The sequence below is a fragment of the Vigna unguiculata genome, chromosome 1, assembly GCF_037176805.1.
Source record: "Vigna unguiculata cultivar grain cowpea cultivar isolate G323 ecotype 2 chromosome 1, ASM3717680v1, whole genome shotgun sequence".
Lineage (NCBI taxonomy): Eukaryota > Viridiplantae > Streptophyta > Magnoliopsida > Fabales > Fabaceae > Vigna > Vigna unguiculata.
In genome coordinates this window covers 10,501,645-10,523,884 of record NC_140792.1, presented here as the reverse complement: position 1 = coordinate 10,523,884, position 22,240 = coordinate 10,501,645, and the positions used below count along the sequence as shown (strand labels likewise).

The window sequence follows — 22,240 nt, the reverse complement described above, 5'->3', positions numbered from 1 at the left end:
ATAATAAAACTAAAAAAAAAACTTATTTAAAAATATTTCTACAAATATTTAATAAAAACGTCAATTTTATTAAGAATATGATCATAAGTTGTATACAAAGATTAAATTGAGTGTCAATCTCAGGAGGGACAATATTGCTTCACTTTTACAAAAATTGGGACTAAATTGAAACTAAAAACAAATATAGGAACCATTGAGTCACTTTGACACGTGGCACAACTATGAAGTGACACGTGTAAAATATAAAAATAAATAAAAATTTATTAAAAAAATATTTAAAAAATTCAAAAAAATCTGAAATTGACACGTAGCGTTGACTTTAACACCATCTAGTCAAAGTTAATGGTGAAGACAAAATTGAGTTAATTTTAAGAAAATGAGGACCAAATTGAGACAACGAAAAACTTGAGGACCAAACTGAAATTTCATAACAAATAGAGAGACCAAAAGAGTAATTTAACCTTAATATTAATAATAATGATAGTAAGAACATTTAATATTAATAATTATTATTATTATTATAACAATATTGATAATAATCACTATTAAAATTTTGAATTTTAACGTCAATTTAATGTTGTTTAGTGGTGGTTCTAACCGCCACTATTTTTTCTTTCGTCAATTAATTAACTGCCACCGAGTTTGGTACCACAAAATCATCATAATGTCGGTTTATTATAACTGCCAGAATAACCGTCACTAAAATTGTTAAAGTCGATTTTAACCACCTCTAGACTAATTTTTAACGGTAGGAGGTCTACGAATTTTAAAAATTTGGTGGCGGTTATAACTACCACTAAAGTAAGTCTAAGTCTAATAAGAAAGTTAGTGACGATTGGAACCACTAGTAAGTCTAAAACTTTTAAAAATTTTGCAACAGTTGTAACCGCCAAAAAGTCTAAAAATTTTAAGGTTAAAATACCTTTTTGGTCCCAATTTTCGTAAAGTTGTCAAATAAGTTCTAATTTTGGTTATGTTCAGGTCCCAATTTTCGTCAATTTTGTTAAATTGAGTACTTTTTTACTAGCACCGTTTAAATCATTAACAACCATGAATAGTGACCGCCACATGTCACTTCATGGTTTTTTGAATTTTTTGATTTTTTGAATTTTTTAATTTTTTTTTAAATTTTTTAAAATGTCCATGTGTCAACCTAAGAGCGTACCACGGGTCAAAATCAATATTCTATATTCAATTTGGTCCCTATATTTGATTTTTTGTTCAATTTAGTCCCAATTTTTAACATAAACCAATTTGGTACCTCTCCAAATTGAAACCAAATTTAATTTTTATATTAAAATTCATATTTTTTATTAAATATTTTTATATAATATATTAAAATTCACATCATTATAACTTTGATATAAAAATTAAATTTGGTTACATCTTCGATAAGGACAAAATTGGTTAATTTTAAACAAAATTGAGACTAAATTGAACAAAAATAACAAATATAAAGATCAAATTGAATATATAACTTTGACTTTGACACGTGACACATTATTGGGTTGACACGTGGACATTTAAAAAAAAAAAGAACCAATTAAACAAAATTGACGAAAATTGGGACCTATTTGAACACAACCAAAATTAGAACTTATTTAACAAAACTTGACAAAAATTGAGACCAAAAAATTATGTTAACCAAATTTTAAAAAAGTTAGTAGATTGTTGTAACCGCGGGTGTGTCTAGTTTATGAATTTAATAATAACGAGGTCATCCTTCATTGCATCATTCCATTTAGCATTGAAGCTTCTTCAAACTAATACGGGGATTCCTTAAATGACTACTTCTTACCCCGTACATAAATATATAAGTGCCATCAGGTAACATATGTTCCAACCTATATGTGTACCTAAGAAATTCACCATTGTTAAAGATTAGATTTACATACATTTTTTTTTACATCAGGTAACACTCGAGTTGGGAATCTGTATCACAAGACAACACATTTCATTTGGTATGATTCTTCTAGTAAACTAGATTCAAAATCCATATATGGGGGAACATGATGAATTATGAACTTTCCTGGAAGCTATGGAAATCAAAAGTTATACGAACTATCAAGCCTCTGAAGCTGAATTATTCAGCTGACATTTATTTTCTTCTTGATCGTCTACACCTTCACTAGCCGATTGATTGTTTTCGTTCTTTGAACTTAAGGTACCCGGGCTCATTTTCTGAATCTCCTCTTTGGGATAGATATAAACTTTTCGTACCATAGCAATAAAATCCCTGAATTAAATAGAATTATGCAGCATGACACGTCATTTTCAAGAAAATAAAAAATAAAAAGTATAGAATAAACCAAAGGAGTGCAATTAGAGATTCTTACTGTCAGGGATCATTACCAACAAGCATCATATCGCCCTCATTATCAGTGTAGACAATAAGCCAAACATCTTGAGGAAAGGTTAATTCACCTTCGAATTCAAATAGCTCATCCGATTTAGCAATTAATTCATCATATGCACTGAACTTTGTGAAGTCCACCGACCTACCAAGTGCAATCCCTTTCTTGTCAACCTAAAATAAAAAGTAAAATAAAATAAGCATTTGATTAAAGTTTTCCTGCAAAATTTATAGATGCTCACAAGATAAAATCAGAAATAAGAAAGGGGGACTTACTTTAGTGCAGCTTCTAGCAGAACCACTACTAGATTTGGGTTGAACATCTTTTAGATGTGGGTGAGAAGTTTGCGTAGGCTTTTCATGGTCGTCAATCAACACATCAACTGGTTTCAATCCTCTTGAATTCTCAGACTTTGGGTCATTTTCATATGTGCGTTGTTGATGTGTAGTATGAAGTGGATCCCAAATAGCTTACAGTCATTGTCCTTCGCTTTTGATACCTTAGAAGGTTTTCTTAATATTGGTTTTGGTAACAATTCTCTAGAACGGGGACTCTCATATTGAGTTGATAGTGGTGGTGGCATCAAAAAGTTTCCATGTGAATGATCAACTTTGTGTCCATGAAGCACAATATAGTCATCGAACTGGAGTGTTACCTGGTGTAAAAAATGTATGTAAATTCAACCTGTATGTTACCTGATGTAAAGAAATCTCACGGTATAAAAAAAAATGACATGAGAAACTCCCCATTGTTAAAGTGTTTGTAAATCTGCAAGTTAACCATGTAGGGTTGCATTTAACTACCTTTATTGGAGTAGTGCATATGTATGGTTACTGTACCCAGCCAATGCCACCGGTGTACGAACATGTTGACAATCTGTGATGTAAAATTGTTCCTGCAGAGAACAAACAAGATAAATTAGGCACAAGCGTCACCTTACCCATGTAGTCCGTTATCTCCTCAGTTGACATCTTTTCGGTTGGTACATGTCGGTTTGGACCCAAAAGGGATTACCGGCAAAAGGGAGTCTGAAGCTCAAGTGAGTCAAAACTCTCGAAAGGTCAAATCAGTGATTAATGAATGCTTATCTTTAATTACTGGGGTCCACGTGTATTTATAGAACATTAATTATGTCTGGTTATGTCATGGGCCGGGCCCTGGCTTGGGCTCTAGTTTGGGCTGTAAGTGGACCTGAGCCTTGGCTCAGGCCCTTATAACCTATTGAACACGTGGGGTTTCAATTTTACTAAGTAGATTGGAGTAGTTGGCCTAGGTCGACTACTTTCTTCGACGGTCTATGCTATCGGTTTAATCTGGTAAGGCTTAGACCAACTCGGCCTAGACTGATTACTTGAACGCCTTAACATATATGTATCGTTTACTTATTTGGTCGAGTTTGGTTAGGTGTGGTACAAAACCAAATCATTGGTCTTGAATGAAACAAAATAACACAAGCAAATCATTTAATGCATGTGCACGACTTATCTGAAGCGAAATAAAGTGTAGTTAGTTGCCTCATGATAAAGACCGAATCAGCAAAGGGTTAGGCTCTAGCCATGTTGCTCCTGACAGAACCACATTAAGCTTCACAGCCGCATAAGTAGGCCATTTCCTCCCTTGTAACAGTAAAAATGTATGTCAGTATAGACAGTAGTAATTAAATTCAAGAATTCATCAGGCATTTCAAGAGGCGGCAAGATTAATCAAAACTGACAAAGTATTATAAGTTATAATTGAAGAAAATGAGGATGCCCCAGTGACCAAAGATTTAATCAATTCATAATAGGTGGGCAATTGGAAAATATCAAACAAAAGAAGTAATTTACAGAGAGTCTTGGTTAACATCTGTCTGGTTCCACGTGTATTTAATTTCTCTAAGATTAATTACATATATTGCCATTCCTTCTGCTCCTTAGTTAACAAAAGTAATGTTAGCACTTCTTGAAACAAAATACACCAGGAGATGAAGTTAAAACTTGCAATATAATTTTATTTCTCCAAACACTATCATTAGCATCAGCAAGTTAAAGTTGATTGCTATTGCTATCATTAACTATAATTTGTACTCATAAAAGTTAAACTATAAGTTGATTCCATTTTTTCTTTGGATTAAAAAATGTCACTATCATTTACTTGGAAAGTTAATGAAAAAACAATGAACAACTACTCCAAATGTGTGTGAATTTTACATGTTAAAATATGTCTTATTTTTAAATGAGATGTGTAACATCCCCGTAGGATATTGATTAAAACAATAAATAAAATAACAATTGATATAAATAATACCTCATTTATTATCAATTTATTTTCCTAAAAATGCATGAAATTTAAAACCTTTAAAGTTAATATTCACTAAAATTCTCATAATTCACTTTTACAAATAAGAAAAAAACCAAAGTAATGAAAACCGTAATCAATACATAAAAATTAAATAAAAGTCTTCATACAAAATCCCCTGTATTCTGCTCTCACTCCCCGTAACTAAGCATCTCCTCGCTTCCCTGCAACATCATCTGCTCCCGGATAACAAGTTACCCGATCATTGCCACACACAAACAGATAGGGTGAGCTATGTACAAGGACAAAAATAAATATGAAATAATCCCACCCGGCAAAATTATAAATATTTATCATTTCACAAAATTACCCATTTTCCCATACTCAACCATTATGAGTTCATGCATGTACTCTAAATCTTGGGACTTCCTGTGCTTCCACGACCCTCCTCGCTCGTGGTCCAACCTACAAGCTTGTCCCGCTTGTAGTCCTGCTTCACGGACTCCCTCGCCCGTCATCCGAACTCCTCGCTTGGACCCGGACACGCATACCCGCCTTTCCTACTATGAACTCCCTCACTCATAGCATTCTCAAGTTGAGCATGAGATGAACTCCCTCGCTCACTCATCCCAACGAGAGTACCTCCGGTGAACTAAATTGTTCACGTTCCGCATGCGGTCCACACATCACGAACTACTTGCTCGCGACTCAAGTCAAGCACATCCCAGATCCTAAGGACTTAGTCCTTCAAGTCCATACACCACAAACACATGCATATAATTCCCTTAGCTTAGGAAACACCAAGCAACCATCTGTAAAATAAGCTTTTTATACCGGTTAAAAAAGGCTTTTTATACCGGTTCTATTATCGGCATAGATGTAGGCGGTATAGAAGATTTGATCTTTCTACATGGGTTCCATGACAGGTATAAAAAGGTATTTTTTATACCATTTTCTAAAACCAGTATAGAAAGCCCTCTTGGAAATGGAAAGTTATGTAAAGAAAAAATGACTTACTATACCGATTTTAGTTCCAACCGGTATAAAAAATTACACATTTTACACCAAGTATGACCTCAACCGGTATAAAAAGTGATTATTATTTTTTTATGAAAAATTCGTTTATGCTTCCTACCACATACCAAACCTGTATATAATTACCCAAAACATCTAGAAAACAAATCTCATTCAATCAAATATTTACATGAAATAGAATATAATGTTTATATGAAATATAATACTACTCCAAAATGAATTACTATATAAGTCATAAAACACCTAACATCATTTGACTACATCACTACATCATTATACAAAATAGGGCAGAAAATCATGTAGTAACCATATGATAAGATATAATTTTTGTACCTATTTATATCTTATAATTTAATCATATTCATAATCCAAAACCACCAATGAAGTGTGGAAGATCCAAATGTAAATGAAAACATTGAACAATACTTAATCAACAACGTACACTCTTGCTGCTCAACCCTTGTTTTTTCGGCTTCATTTGTATCATCATTGCCATTTTCATCTCGATCATTTTCATCATTATTAACATTCTCAAATTTTTGGATATTGGCTGAAAGTGGCCAATTCAATGGAAATTCTATGTTCCTGTTCACAATGGGAAAAGACCAAATTCCTTATCAGTTAATAAAATAAGAACTTAAACGTTTTTAAATAAATGTAAATGAAAGAACTCACACAAGATTATTTGTTCCTTTCTTTTTGCACATCCTAATATATTCATCAGTGTATCTTCTGAACACTTTGTCCAAGTGTTGGGCCCACTGTTGGATATCTTCTAAACGTAGTATGTCCCATATCTTGAATATATCTTGAACCTTTGACTATTTCTCTTGAACAAATAACATAGTTATTTTCAACCTTAAACTTCTTCAAAATCTGAGTTGATGTTTCACAACACAAATCCACATTAATCCATTTAGGCCTCCATCCACTGGAAAGCCTTTCAAGAAGGTTGATAACCCTATTCTTGGTCACTTCAGATTTTAGCCATTTGAATGACCTCAGGAATCACTAAAATAAACCTGCACATACGTACATTGGCATCAATGTAAACTTGGACCAAATAACAGGGATTTATTTCAATAATCTTTTAATGAGTTATCAAATATCAAACATCGATTACTTCAGGAAATGCTTTTGTGCAATAAGATATAATTATGAAAATAAACATTGGATAAGTTGCTAACAACTCATTACCAGTGCAATCCAAGAAGAAAAATGTGAGAACTGTAGAAGTATCAGTGAACAATCAGAAGTTAATAAAAGAACGAGTATAATATACCTTCCATAATTTGCTCCTGAACAGGACACTATTTGTATCAAGCAAATCATCAAACTGATATGCCTTTTTCTTGGAATCTAATATAGCTTTCGCCATTTCCTCGTCTTGGTCGACGTTAAAGAAGCACTTACGGTTCTTGGCATCAAGCACTATAGCCTTTCAAACATTTTCATTGTTTATAATCGCCCATTCATTCCCCCAAAATCCACAAGCAGTGCCTGCAAGATATCAAACCAAATGCAGTTTTTCAGTTAATAAGATACCCTATAAGAAACAAGTAATTTAGACCGCAATAAATAGAAAAGTCAATAGCAGAAGATGTACCTAGCCCTTGTAAGAGCAACATTAGTCCTCTGCGGAGAGGAAATGAACTCAAGAGATGATCTACTGCTTGTTCTTACAGTTGATAACATGATAATATCCTTCTCCCCTCCTTGAAAACCATCAACAGAACTCACAACGACATTAAATCTATCATCACTTTCATAAATCTTTCCAAGTTTCTCTTGAATTGCAGCAACTTGGCCAGCATAGGGAGTCACAATACCGATGTTGAATTCATGTTTTGATGTCAGCCATGCTGCTTCAAAGAAAAGGTAGCCCTTTATTCAAATTCAGACAGCATGGATTGTAAAAGCACTGTCTTTCTATTTTCTTTTTCTGTTTCTGTCTACTTGAATCAGTGAATATACAAGTGAAAATAATAAAGTTAATCTTTTCACACTAAAGTGAATCAAATTATTAATTTTAGTTAATACTACCAGGACAAGTAGAATTTCGTAGTTAAAAACCGGTAATCAAATATAACGATGGAATAAACGATCTAAATCCTTTATTCAGAACTTCTGTCAAATAAAGAAATGCAGACTAAAATATAGCAGATGTTTTTTCTAAAAGGACGTGTTATTGCATTGCCATCTAAGGTCTAGCACCAAAGACAGAAAGAATAATAAAAAGGCAATAAAAAGATCTTAGAAATTACTGTCGAAGATATTAATAGAAGACAAACCCTTGTGCATATTTTTTAGTATTGTCATGACAACTGCGACCTCTGCTAAATTTTTGTAGCTCCTTCCTTCATCATCAAATTGTTCTTTACCTCCAACTACATTTATAAAGGAATAAGGACCAAACATTGGTCCTGGAGGTATGTCTTCCCATAATCATGTCTTTCCACATTTGGTGCATCCTGAATTTTGTTGCAATAGAAATGCGAAATTGGGAAAGAACTTATTTCTGGGTGCATCCTGTGCTGCACGTTTAGGAGAGACTTTTGGTAACCTAACGAACTCAATCTTTCAAATAAGCTCCTCCCAAAACCAGCTTCCTTAGAAACCTTGTACACAAAAATTAAGTACAAATGAAATTAGAAATAAATGATAGAAAAAAGTAATTCTCTGATAGAAACAAATAATATATGAACTGTCATCACTTAAAGCGTTGGCCAGAGAGCTACAATTGCTACATTCCTCATCCTTCCTCATCCTGTTTTCCAACATACATTCATCAGTTGTAGTACTAATTTCAAAATCAACAATCTTCAAGTAACACATAAGATAATTTCTTTAATTACATTATTAGAATTGGAGAATAAATTAATCTGGTTGTTGTGGTTAGTCTAGTCTAAAAAGCATTAAAAGATAATAGCAAAAAATAATAGTTTGTTCTGTTCTGTAACAACAAAATAGCAAACAATATGCATTTACCAAATCATGGATGAATATATGTTAGCACCAGCCTACCATTTAACACTGAATAATATTTTAAGATGTTTAATTAAGAAAATAATACCATTACATAAAATTCAGATCTAAACATTTTTCAACGATTAAGATTATACTTCCTTTCATGATGAATTAAAATGCTATTCTTAATAAATGAATTCTAACATAAACATATTTTTAAGAATAAAAACATATTCAAACCAAAAAATTAAAATTCTTGCCTCCTTGGTACATAAGATCTGCTTGAGTATCTTTAAATTAAGAATAATCTTTATGCTTAGATTAGATTCCAGACCCTGAATTATCCTACTTCTGTAATCATTGTCAGGCACATGATAGTGGTAGAGACAAGAGGATAACATGCATGACTACCCCTCAAATAGAATCAGACATGCTAGAACTTGTGCAATTGGTGCTCCAAAATTCTTCAGATTCATTCCTCACAATGGCCAGGGGCTTCTACTACAGAGCATATTGTGATCCAGAGACCATACACTCTCACATTCAGAAAGTGCTCTTTGAAAAAGTTATGTAAATCAGTAAAACAGAGAAAAATCCACTATTACACATTAGATTGAGGAGAATTTTAAGAAAAATACAACTATGAATTCACTTTTCTCTTCCTGCAATATTCTTGTATTTCCCTCTCTTAGCAATGTAGCAATGCGGTCATAAGTTATGATTAACTTCTTTCCTAACGTCTAAAAGAATTTTAGCTTCCATAAGTGCGCTGTCAAAAATTGGAACTCCATGATGTATCAGAGTTAACAAAAGGAAATAAAAAGCAAAGTAGATAGAAATTGTCGCGCACCTACGTCATCAACTGCGTCTTCACCTCCATGCGTCATAAGCAACGCCGAAATCGCTCCTGCGAGGAAACGAAAGCACCTTGAAGACGCATAAACAATGCATACGATTCCGAAAAGAAATTAGTGTGTAGGTGGAAGAGTCTTGTAGAATAGAAGAATGAGTGAATGAATAATTACCAGTAAAAGTTATAACCACTATACCGTACTCTTAACCAACTTTAACCTAAGAAAGAGGGATTGACTCGTCTGCTGTTCTCTGTTGGAGCATTTCTTAATTCTCTTTAACTAGACTTGAAAATGTAGTTATGTCATTGGTCCTAATTGCAAGATAGAACTTTGAAAACAATTAGTAAGTCAATACATTGTCATTTGTTCTAAACCAGAAAAATACACATAATGAAAACCACTATGTCACGTTATGTCAGTGAGAGACTGTGTATGTTGTGCATTCAATTATGCCTAGCGTGCCAACTCCAGTTGGTCTAACCTTGACTGAAGCACAACCATGGATGAAGCCTTATTCTAATGGTGTAAGAGATTTTAATATGTTGATTTAGAGCAAAGTTTAATCCTTTCAATTTTTCATTTGAGTTTTGACCCCAACGATAAATTTTGGGGGTTTTGTCCCTATAGTTTTATCTATTTAGCTACGATCCCTCTATCAGTAAGTATTAATTTGTAGATTTTCATAATGTGACTTTTAATCCTATAATTTTCTTTCTGTATTATTAAAAATCGGTTCAAGTATTTTAACTTAGTAAGATATTTGTTACTAATATAAAAGTACAAGGATTTGACCCGTGAAGAAAATAAATATATAACTAATAAAATCATAATTAGAAAGTAAAATTTATAACACGATAATCAACCCTAAGATCGAAACAAGTCTTAGACCACCTGTTTCAAAAGGGAAAAGCCTCTTGTGCAACATTAGTTACTTTAATAACTTGGCACTTTTCTGTTTAAAATATATACAGTAACGAATAATCAATTTCAAAGGAAATGCTTACTTGTTTTATCTCATTAGTTTTCAACCAATCAATGAAAACATCAGAACCATCTTTCTCAATTGACCTAAGGAATCCATCAATGCAGTCTTTTTACCTGAATATTGCATTGGGGTCATTTTCCAACCATAAGAGATCTATAAATTCAGAGGAAACCAAACCAAAAAAACTAATAAGCACATATCTCCTAAACAAGCCGATATTTATAATGAACTCAAGGCACATTATAGGGAAAAGTGAATAAGGTAGCGTCTAGCACATTGACCAGACAAGTTCTCCTTGTTCTTTTGTTTCAACCGATAAACTATGTCAGCTTTTAAACATACCATTCCAACACATATGTACCAAAAACTAGGTACAGCTACAACAACAATCTAATATAAAGAGTCATACATGATTTTTAAACCAATTACTATACAATTAAACTTTACCATTACAATTGGACGATAGTACAAAAGAAGTACTCGAAGTACATTTTAAATAATATCTAAAACAAATTACCAGGAATGAGTTTTTTTTCGTTTGATCATATAATAAATTGTGGTGGAAAGCTTCGTAGAGAACACCTTACCGAATCTGAATAACAGTATAATTGCAATTAAGTGCAGATTCTGCTTTGAATAGTTTTTAGATTTTGACCAAGACACTATCAACAAAATTGATTAGCTTCACTTGCAATATTTCAGTGACGAAGACAACATAAATAACTCATTCCTAAGTCATATTCGAAAATTCTCATTTTACTACTATACTAAAACAAAACACTTACAATTACATTAGAGAGAAAAAAAATAGATACGTACCATGATTCTGAAAGGGAAAGGCACAATCGCGAAATTGAAGCAATCATGAACCTTCGAAGCAGTTGCTAACGTGAAGGAAGCTCTAACCATCGAAGCAGTCGTCGTGAATTCGCAACACATACACCATGCATACTAAATCCTCTAAGAAACTACTGTCAAACGCACCACAAATATGGAAAACGCACCTGAAAATAAACATAACCATGTGAGTCAAACGAATGCAAGATTCAGGCCATTTAAATATAAAACATAATGTTCTCTTTGAAAAATGATAGTTTAACTCAAAAACATATAATGTATAATACAAGTGTTTCATTTGATATACATGATGAGTAAGAGTGATTGAAAGTTTTGACCGGGACAATTTAATACATGCTTATATTCAATTATTGTTATTTCTATTGTTATTTCAATCAATCCACTTCACATGATGTACTTTGAATTAATTTACTTTCTATTCTATCAAGGTACTTTAAACTAATGTTATTTAAATTATTTTTTAATATCATGTGTACTTATACCAAAATGTATTTAATTATAAAAGTATTGTTATTTAAATATCACATGTTGTTCAATCATAATAAGAACCAATATTAATAACTAATAATAATAATAATAATTAATAATGATGATGATAGTAATCCTAATAATAAAAATTATTATATAAATAATAATAATAACATCATCAATGACATTAATAATGCTAATTATGAAATTAAAACTATTGAAAAGAATGTATAGTAATAATTATTAGATCTAATTATGTTTTAAGTTTCTAATAAATTTGAAAACTTTCAATCGAGTTCCTGACCGTGAATAAATTTAATTTTTTCTGTTAATAATTGGGTGATGTGCAGGTTAAGAGAGTGACGTAGTTAGTATTTTGTTAAGCCACCTTCTTAATGGTCACCATATGTTTTATAATTTTATAATTTTTGAATTTATAATTTATAATTTTATAGATTTTTAATTTTATAATTACATAATTTTATTATTTTAATTTAAAATTATAAATTAATATTTCATGATTTGAATAAAAATTGACAATATATCATAATTTTATATTTCATAAAATCATAATTTTATAATTATACAATTTTAAATTAAAATATTAAAATATTAAAATTATAAAATATAAAAGTATGCAAATAAAAAATTTATAAAATAACAAAATGACATGTAGCATTAACTAAATAAGGTGACATCACAAAATAATAATCATATGTCAGCTACTTAACACATTTGCTACTTAGCTACCACAACACATGTACTTAATTTGAAAAAATTAATTTATTGAGTACTCAATACATAAAAAAAATTGCACTCAATTGGAAGTTTCCACATTTATCACACACTTCAAACATAATAATGACTAATTATTAATTATTACTAAACATTGGGAATAATTAATAATAACTTGTGAACAATTAATAATAATAATAATAATAATTATATAAATAACATTAATAATAATAATAGTTATTATTATTATTATAACAATATTAATAATAATGATAATAGTTATAATAATAATATTACTAATAATAATAATTATAATGATAAAAACAATTATATCTTTTATCAAAGTATAATATAACAATTTTATCTATTAAAATATTTTTTTTATTCATAGTTAAATTGTTCAGAAACTTTACTTTTAAATATTTTCATTTTCATCTCTTCCATCTTTCAAACAAACATCACTTTTTCTTTCCTTTTATACCCCTTTTGATCCATGCATCAAGTGACGCATCCTTAAATCCTTCCTTAAAAGCAAAATACTGTATCTAAAACACCGTTCTCCATAATTAATCACGTAGTTAATTATATCACAAAAAACAACACAACCCATGCACTTCACTTTGTTCTTGAGTTATATATATGCCCCCACTTTGGTGTTTGCAACAGCTACACCATTCCTTTCGATCACTATATGCCATGTCTCTCTCATGCCTCATCAATCCTCTCTGCTGCAGTTCTTCAACTTCAGGTTCCTCTCTCTTTTCTTCAAATAGAGCCATGCAAACTTTCTCTGTTTTCATGGTTTAATTTAATTTCAAGTATTCGGTGAATTGAAGCTGCTGCATTGAACAAGTATTTCTCAAGTTTTGGAATTGTAGTGGCAAACTTTCTCAAATGTGATTTTGGGTGGGTGAATTGCTGGCTGGAATTGCGATGTTTATTAGTTGCTTGGTTGATTCTTTGTTTGTTTTCATCAGCAAGAAGAGGAAAATGGTTACATGACGTTGTTGAATTATACAAAAGGGATAAATAGAAAAATGATTTTCTTTGTTTTCTATATACATACTCAAATGAAAATTGGGAAATGATATGACAAATCCCAAAGTTGTGTCTTGGTGAGGTAAGTTAGAAAGTAATATATTTATTTGAAGAATTTAAAATTGTTTATACTAACATACTTGTTATGGATAAAGTGAATTGAACGAAATTTAAATTTAAAGAATTTTAAAAGGTATTTTAAATGAATAATATAGAAAATTTGCAAATATTCTCAAAAAGCATAAGAAATTTAAAATTTCACTCATTTTTATTTCATTATATTGACGAAGGTCGAATAGAGACAAATTGGGACAAAGGTCCAATTGAGTCGGTCCAACCGAAGTTTGAGCCCAACTGACTTGGGATGATGGTTGATTTGAGTCGGTTCGGGCCGAAGGTTGAGTCTAGTCGGCATGGGTCGAAGGTCGAGTCTAATCGACACGGGCTGAAGGTCGAGTCGAGTAAGCACAACATCAGGTTGAGCCGAAGGTCGAGTTGAGTAAGCCCAACATCAGGTTGAGCCGAGTCGGCCCGAGACGACGATTCAGTTGAGTCGGCCCGTGACAAAGGTCAAGCTGAGTCAGTCTAGGCCGAAGATCTACTAAAGTCGACCTGGACAAAAGGTCAAGTCAAGTTGACTCAGGATGAAGGTTGAGCTAAGCTAGCCTAGGATGAAGGTTTAGGTGAGTTGGCTCGAATCGAAGTTTGAATCGAGTCAGCTTGTGTCGAAGGTCGAGCCGAGTCAACCCAGCTCAAAGGTCAAGCCGAGTTGACCCGATCTGAAGGTCAAACTCATTCGGTGCAGGTCGAAGGTTGTGTTGAGTTTGTCTATGCCAAAGGTCGAGCTTAGTTGGCTCGGGTCAATGGGCAAGTCGAGTCAGTTGTCGTTGAAGGTTGAGTTGGGTCATCCCACCGAATGACGAGCCAAGTTGGCTTGTGTCAAAGTTCAAACAGAGTTGCCTCCATTGAAGGTTGAGCTGAGTTGACCTAGGCTGAAGGTCAAAATTAATGATCCTAGTTAAAGGTCAAGACGAGTCAATCCAAACTAAAAGTCGAGCCTAGTCAACCGAGGTTGAATTTTCAATAGTCAACCTAGACCAAAATTCGGGATGAGTCATCCTGAAGAGAAAGTTGAACTAACCCAACTTGGACTCAAGAATAAAGTTGAATTTGACTTAAAATAAAAATTAAATTCCTTTATCCCAATAAAAAAATCAAAATCTAAAATATTATAATTACTTCAAACAAACTATGTAAGGAATAAATGAAATTCAATTATAAATAATCCATATACTATATATTTCAATTTTTTTTTAAATTATTGAAATCTTTGGCCCAAATCTAAAAATACTATATATTTCAATTTGTGCTTATAACGAGTTGCCGTGTCCATATAGTCTCTTAGGAAAATGTAAATCCAAATTAAATATTTGACTTGTTTTTCTTCTAGCTCTTTTTTTTTTCAACCTTGGATAGCTCCTGTCTTATGTGGATACGAAACTCTGCGCATCTCCTCTCTCTAATTTTTATTTTCTTTTCAACAGATTCTTTGGTGACTGCATCATATGTGAGGGAGGAAAAGGAGAATAAATCCAGGGTATGGCATGCACACGCTGATATTATATATTTATAGATAGAGAGAAAGAGAGGAGAAATAAGGCTAATCTTAGAGCAACTTTAAAAGAATCACTCCTTACCCTCACCTTTGATTTTTTTTTTCAATCAAATAGTTATATTCTATTGAGTAAGTTATCTTTCCCTGTTAGATTAAAAGAAATGAAAAGTGTAGTGTAAAGGAGTTACTCACGGATTGACTATGGAAGAATTACTTTTGGAATAACTTCTGCAATTATAGGTTTCATTGCAATGCTTAATATTGAAAATAAAAAATCTTGACATTGTAACCACACTTGTAGTAGTAGACGATTTTTGAGACTTTGAGGGAATAAAATGTATGTTTTATTTGCATGCAGTGCCTTGGGGAGTCAAAAGACAGAATCAGGAAATTGTTCAACAAGGTCGAACTTTCGATTTCTTCATATGATACAACTTGGGTGGCAATGATAACCTCTCTAGCTTCTCATCAGACCCCACTTTTCCCTCAGTGCTTAAATTGGTTGTTGGCTAATCAACACTTAGATGGTTCTTGGGGTCTTCCTGATCGCCATCCATTACTGATGAATGATGCTCTCTTATCTACCTTAGCATGCATCCTTGCTCTAAAGCAATGGGGTGTCGGAGAAGATCAAATTAACAGGGGTACTTTACTCTTCTCCTAACCCTTTCTTTCTCTGTGCTGCTATATAAATCATGTTTCCTGATAATCCTCCAGGTCTTCACTTTATTCAGTCAAACATTGCCTCAATCCAGGATGAGAAGCAGCACCTTCCCATAGGATTTGGTATCAATTTTCCTTCTTTGATAGAATATTGTCGCAACCGGGATCGCGACGGGACGACGAACCAAAAAAGAAAACGGGTTTGAAAAAAGAGATTTGGAGTCGCCACCATAGTTATTCTGGAAAACTATGGAAAACCATAAAAATAAAACAAGTCTGCGAAAAAACCAGATTTTGGATCCGGGAATCGGTTACGCGTAAGGAATGTGTTAGCACCCTATCGCGCCCGCCCGAGGGCGGTACCTTTAATTAAAAATGCAAAGTTGATGTGATTTTCAAAATATTAATTTTCCCAAAAATAATGACACAAATAATACTAAAAAGAAACAAAAATATTTTTTTTTTTTATTTTTGGGCCCGACAAGGATTGACCTTGGTCCTACGTATTCTCATTTAAAGTGAGAAATCAGGGTTACGTAGTTCTTTAAAAGATACTTAAAAAAAAACAATTGAGAAAATGATTTAATTTTTTGGAAGTGAACCTGACAAGGACTGGCCTTGTTCCTACGTATCTCACGGTGGAGAATCAAGGATCACGTAGTTCTAAAAAAAACTTTGTTTAAAAATGGTGATGTTTTTATATTTTGAAAATTTATATTTTTTTGGTATTTTTGAATTATTTGAAAATATGTGTCACACGACGCGAGTGGCCGGACAGACACTAAAAGAGAAAGAAAACTATTTTTGGTTTTTTTTAGAAAATAAGTGTCACACGGTGCGAGTGACCGGACAGACACAATGAAGTGAAAGAGAACGTTTTTATTTTTTTGATTTTCTATTTTCGCAATTTTTTTATAATTTTCAAATATTTTTTTAAAAAAAAAAAATAAATAAATAAAAAGGAGATAGATAAATAAAAGGATGAAATTATTTAAAAAGGATGGTGCATGAATAACTCGGGAGGTGCATGAAGTTAATCAGGTGTGTACAATAAAAATGAGAATGCAACAAGTAAATATAGAACAGGCCCAAGAAGACAATGAAGCATGCAGGGGGAGTGGGGTCAGTAATTATGGAGGTGCGCGAAGAAAGTAAACAAACTCAACAAAAATGAGATATAGGGGTGCGGGTAAGTAAAACCGGGGTGTATGAAGAAAAGTGAAACAGATCCAATTAAAATATAAAATATAAAGAAGGGGTGTAGAATTAAGAATGGGGTGCACGAAGTAAAGGAGATCTGGCATATGAGACACCTAAACCTAATTGCTCAAAGAAAGCCTCCTCTCCATCTCTCTCGACACCAAGACGCTGCCACTGGCCACCGACCATCAGCACACCACTTCCGTCTCTGCCTCGCCGCACCACCGCACGGAGCTCGCCGGCGACACCCATCGACGCCGGCGACACACCTATTTTTTTTTCTTCTCCTATGCGCGAGACCCTTTCTCCATTGCCTCGAGCCACCATGATTCCAGGAGCCGATGCCGCTGCCGCAAGTCCCACGGCCGGCGAGGCACGCCGCCGTCGACACCAGCCACCAACGGGAGCATCGCCGGCGAGAACCCAACTCCGCGAATCGTCTCCTTTCTCGTTTCTTCTCCCGCGCGCGAGATGACTGTCATAGCCTCTGTGATTCGCCACCACCGCGCCAGCCACACCGCGCCAGCCACACCGCGACTAGATTCGCAAACGTCACGTGACCATACTCTACAGTTCGAAGCTCCGACTTGCCGGCGGCATTGCTGCCGGCGATATCCTCTCTTCTCTATTTTACTGTTTCGATTGGAAGTGGTTGTTTCGCACTGCAATTGGGGATCTTTTCTTTGATTTTGCGCAGGTGAATGATAAAGATGAGGAAAAAAGATGAATCGATGGTGGAAGAGTGCGTGACGGTGAAAGTGATTTTAGAGCTGGAAATCTGTGTGAGGGTGCTAATGAAAGTATGTGACGTGAATAAAAGTGTAGACTTGGGCTTGAAGACCAAAGTAGAGATGGGTTTCGGCTTGTTTGGGTGTGGGTTGCAGGTTTGTGAAATTGAGGATGAGGTTGGTTCTGTATGCGGGGTATGTGTTACTAGTTCAACGGTGAAAGTATCGGTTGATTGGGAACAATGGTGAAGCAAAGAGGATAATGAGGTGAGGGATGAAACTGGTTTGCGTTGGGCTTTGGTTGATTACGGTGAAGCACATGTGAAGGAGAATGGAGTAGTGAAGGGGGTGGGTGGATGATGGTGAAAGGTTCTATTCAAAGTGCAGGCTGCAGGAGAAGTAATATGAAGTAATATGGAGGTGACTGGTTTCGTCGAAGGTGAATGAATGAAGGGAAATGACATCGTTAAGGACCGGAGGTACTATGAGGGTGTGAGGATGACGAGGGTGATAATGGAGGATTCAAGTAACAGTAATGTAGAAATGCACACAAGAGATTCAATGAGCCAAATAAAAGACACGCAACCATCAATATACGACCACATCCTCAAACACACAACGGCACCAGGTTCATCTTAAACATTCAAGCACTCAAGTATTCAGATGAAGTACCTACCTTGCAGCTTGCGGTCTCTATCAGTTGGTGATTTCACGTCCCACCTTCTTTTCTCCCTCCTTGGCTCGCTTGTATCTCCTCTACTCTCCAAATGTTATTCTCCCGTTTTTTTCTCTCCATTCTCTGTTCTCCACCCTATTTTTTTTTTTGGAAGTGATAAAAATCCTCCCTCTGTTTGAAAATTCTGTCTCCTTTCAACTGCTCTCTCCTGTTCTAGCATTCTTGAGCCGTGTGCTAGAGGGCGGTTGCTTCTTGCATCTCAGCCATCCTACCATTCCACACAGTGCAATTTCCATTTTTGCGTATAAAACTCACTGCAATCCAGACTTTGCACGCCTGATCCTCACCTAAATAAGGAAAAGCTAGTCTACTTAAGTCCAATCACTACAAACTCTACGACCTTTATTTCTCCTTCTTGTTTTGTCTTTTTTTTTTCTTTCCTTTAAAAAAACTGTTTGAGAACGAGAGGAAAAGTAAAAAAGAAAGAAAATAAAGGAAAATAAAAATAAATAACAAAACGAAAAAGAGAAAAATAAAATAAAACAAAGTAAAGATAAAAGTCAAAAAAAAGAAAGAAAGTAAAAACAAAATAAAAAATAAAATAAAATAAAACAAAAATAAAATAAAATATATAAATATATTCACTATCAAATTAATAGTATATTTTTTTAATTTTTTTTTTGGAGTTAATTGACTAATTTTTTGTTGTCGGACGAAATTGGGTGTTGACAAATATGCACAAAATTTGGGCATTAATCTTCCAATTGAAGCTACGATCTTGAATACAATGATCCACAAGAGAGAAATAGAACTGCAAAGGTAGAATTTTGGATGTCTTTCAAGATTTTTTTTTCCTGTCTAAGAACTATTTCTCATTTTTGAGATCCTTTACCCAACTTTTTGAGGCCAAGAATTTAGATTGTCCACAGAGGTAAACAAAGCAATTTAGAAGGGTGGAGAGCATATGTTTCAGAAGGAATGCAAGATTCACAAGATTGGAAAACAACCATGAAATATCAAAGAAAGAATGGATCTTTGTTCATTTCACCTGCTACTACAGCAGCTGTTTTTCAGCGCCTTAAGAATGCTGAATGTCTTGGTTACCTCCAATCTGTACTAGAAAATTTGGAAATGCAGGTATGTTTCCAAATTGTATTTCTCTTAATTTAAGTCTATTTACTATTTTTCGTAGGGTAATTTCTTTATTTATTTTTTTTCAAATCAGTTCCGACAATTCACCCTCTAGATATTTATGCTCGTCTCTGTATGGTTGATAGCCTTGAAAGGTTGGGTATTAATCATCATTTCAAAGAGGAAATTCATAGTGTATTGGATGATACATACAGGTAATACTCCATTTGAGGTGCATGCATCTGTTATTAACATTATGTCAGTTACTAGAGAGATAGGAAAAACAATTATATGCATGTGATGTTATGTGATGAAAATAGAGAGATACCATTCTACTCAAAGTATTTAGCATCCTTTGAAAGTTTGAAAAACACTCAAAAGCATTTGTTGAAGCATATAACTTCTCATTTAAATCCCTTGAATCCCTCTCTGTGTGTGTGTGTATATATATATATATATATATATATATATATATATATATATATATATATATATATATATATATATATATATATATATTGTGACAAAATAAACAGATTTTGGGTGCAAGGAGCGGAAGATATATTTCCCACCACCTGTGCAATGGCATTTCGTATCTTGCGTCTCAATGACTATGATGTATCTTCAGGTTTGATCATTTGTAACATTGACGCTGTTCAAAGTTTTTAGCTTTTGGATCAAGACCAAGTAAACTAATCTGTAGTCTTCGCAGATCCATTTTATCAATATTCTGAAGATAAATTTGCTGAGTCCTTGAAATGGTACTTGAAGGATGCTGGTGCTGTGATAGAGCTTTATAGGGCTTCACAAGCCATTATACATCCTGATGAATCAATTTTGGTGAGACAGAGTTATGCTTCTAAAGTTGGCCATTAGAGCTGAACAAATGTCAGAAGATTTAAGTCAGCTAATGAAAGACAAAGCTATGGAGGCCACCTTAGAAAAACTTATGAAGACGATAGTTGAGCAAAGGGATGAAATGATAATGTTAAGGAGCATGAATCAAAGGATGGAACAATTGGGCACTGATGTGAATGAGTACACGATTCAAATGTTAGATCAACCAACACCAGAATCACATCACACTGATATATTTACTGATAGATATAATGATGCTCATAGTAATATGTCTACTGATGAAATAGATAAGTAGTATTAATTTGATCGCTTGACGACAGCGTTATCAAATTTGTTATAGATAAGTATTATTTAAAAATATCAAATAAAATATCTAAAGATATATTTTTCCCAAATTATCTTTTATCATAAAGATAAAGAGAACTGCAAGGTCCAATTTTTTTGTTCCTCTCTTCTTGGTTTAGCCAAACTTCTTCACTTTTTCAAGCTTTTCTTGTCGTCTTCATGCAATACTTGGCTTGGATTTTTGTGCTTTTGATAATTTCTTATTCTTGGATTTATCTTTAAGGTGTCATGAAGCTTTAATCAATTTATTTCCACACCTCCATGAGCTCAACTTAGCTGCAGCTGCACTAACACACCTCAAAATATCCAAAGAACATTTATGCAACTAAAAAGCTATTTTTAACATGTTTTTGTATCTCATGCTCAATAAACCCAATTATAGAAAATCCCAATTAAATCAATCTTTAAGCACACAAATTCAATTAAATACCCAGAATTAAACATTAAATGAGGGCAAAAATATGCACTCATCATATTGCAAAAATGGCTCTGGGAATTCCAAACTTGCAAAATATGTGAGACCTAACAAATTACATAACAACCCGAGCATCATTAGTTTTGGTGGCTTTAGCTTCCACCCATTTTGAAACATAATCGATAGAAGCAAGATATAAGTGAAACCAAAAGAGACAAGGGGTTGTTGACCCATGAAATCTATACCCCAAACATCGAAGACCTCATGAAATAACATGGGTTGTTGAGGCATCTGTTGTCTCCAAGAAATGGCTCCTCCTGCTCGTTGGCATGCTCACACGTGCTATAAATCCTCCATGCATCCTTGAAGATGGTGGGCCAATAAAATCCACAATCTAGCACCTTGCGAGTTGTCCTTTGTGTGCCTAGATGACCACCAGGTGCAAATGAATGACAAAATTTGAGGACCGAGTCAATCTCATGGTCCAGAATGCATCTCCTGGTAACTTGATCACTACACATCTTCCACAAATAAGGGTCATCCCAAATATAATACCTAGCATCGCTCTTGAGTTTATCACATTGAGCTTTGGATGCTAGGGGAGGAAAAAGAGAAGCAGTAAGATAATTCACAATATTACCAAACCAAGGTGAGGGAAAAGAAGAAAGTGTCAACAAACTCTCATCGGGAAAATTATCCCAGATCGATGAAGCATCATCAGTAGACCTCTTAATCCTGCTTAGGTGGTCTACAACCAAGTTTTGTGCTCCGCTCCTATCACGGATCTCCAAATCAAATTCTTGGAGCCAGAGCATCCATCTAATCAACTTAAGAGTTGCATGGTCAGTAAACACAACAACAAGAGAACCAAGCATATAAGATCTAAACTTTTCAAGTGCAAAAACAACCGCAAGAAGCTCCTTCTCTGTTGTGGTGTAGTTTGCTTGGGCAACATCCAATGTCTGGGAGGCGTAGCAGATTACCCTCGGCTGTTGCTCAATCTTTTGAGCCAGAACAACCTCCAATGCATAATTGAAT

General features: G+C 33.9%; 2 pseudogenes across 2 annotated transcripts; one reads left to right on the top strand and one right to left on the bottom strand.

Annotated features, from left to right (window-relative positions):
• Positions 1-1,723: 1,723 nt before the first annotated feature.
• Positions 1,724-11,590, bottom strand: LOC114185903 (uncharacterized; annotated as a pseudogene). Its single transcript, XR_014993064.1, has 13 exons — positions 11,292-11,590; positions 10,492-10,585; positions 9,659-9,815; positions 9,488-9,540; positions 7,958-8,284; positions 7,273-7,528; positions 6,936-7,166; positions 6,342-6,688; positions 6,109-6,251; positions 3,158-3,970; positions 2,630-3,009; positions 2,337-2,527; positions 1,724-2,236 (listed from the first exon to the last, which is right to left on the bottom strand). The product of XR_014993064.1 is annotated as an uncharacterized LOC114185903 (transcript).
• A 6,190-nt stretch (positions 11,591-17,780) lies between these two features.
• On the top strand, positions 17,781-20,811 carry LOC146888694 (ent-kaurene synthase-like 1; annotated as a pseudogene). Its single transcript, XR_014984250.1, has 5 exons — positions 17,781-17,972; positions 19,372-19,590; positions 19,679-19,799; positions 20,121-20,212; positions 20,297-20,811. The product of XR_014984250.1 is annotated as an ent-kaurene synthase-like 1 (transcript).
• The last annotated feature ends 1,429 nt before the right edge of the window (positions 20,812-22,240 follow it).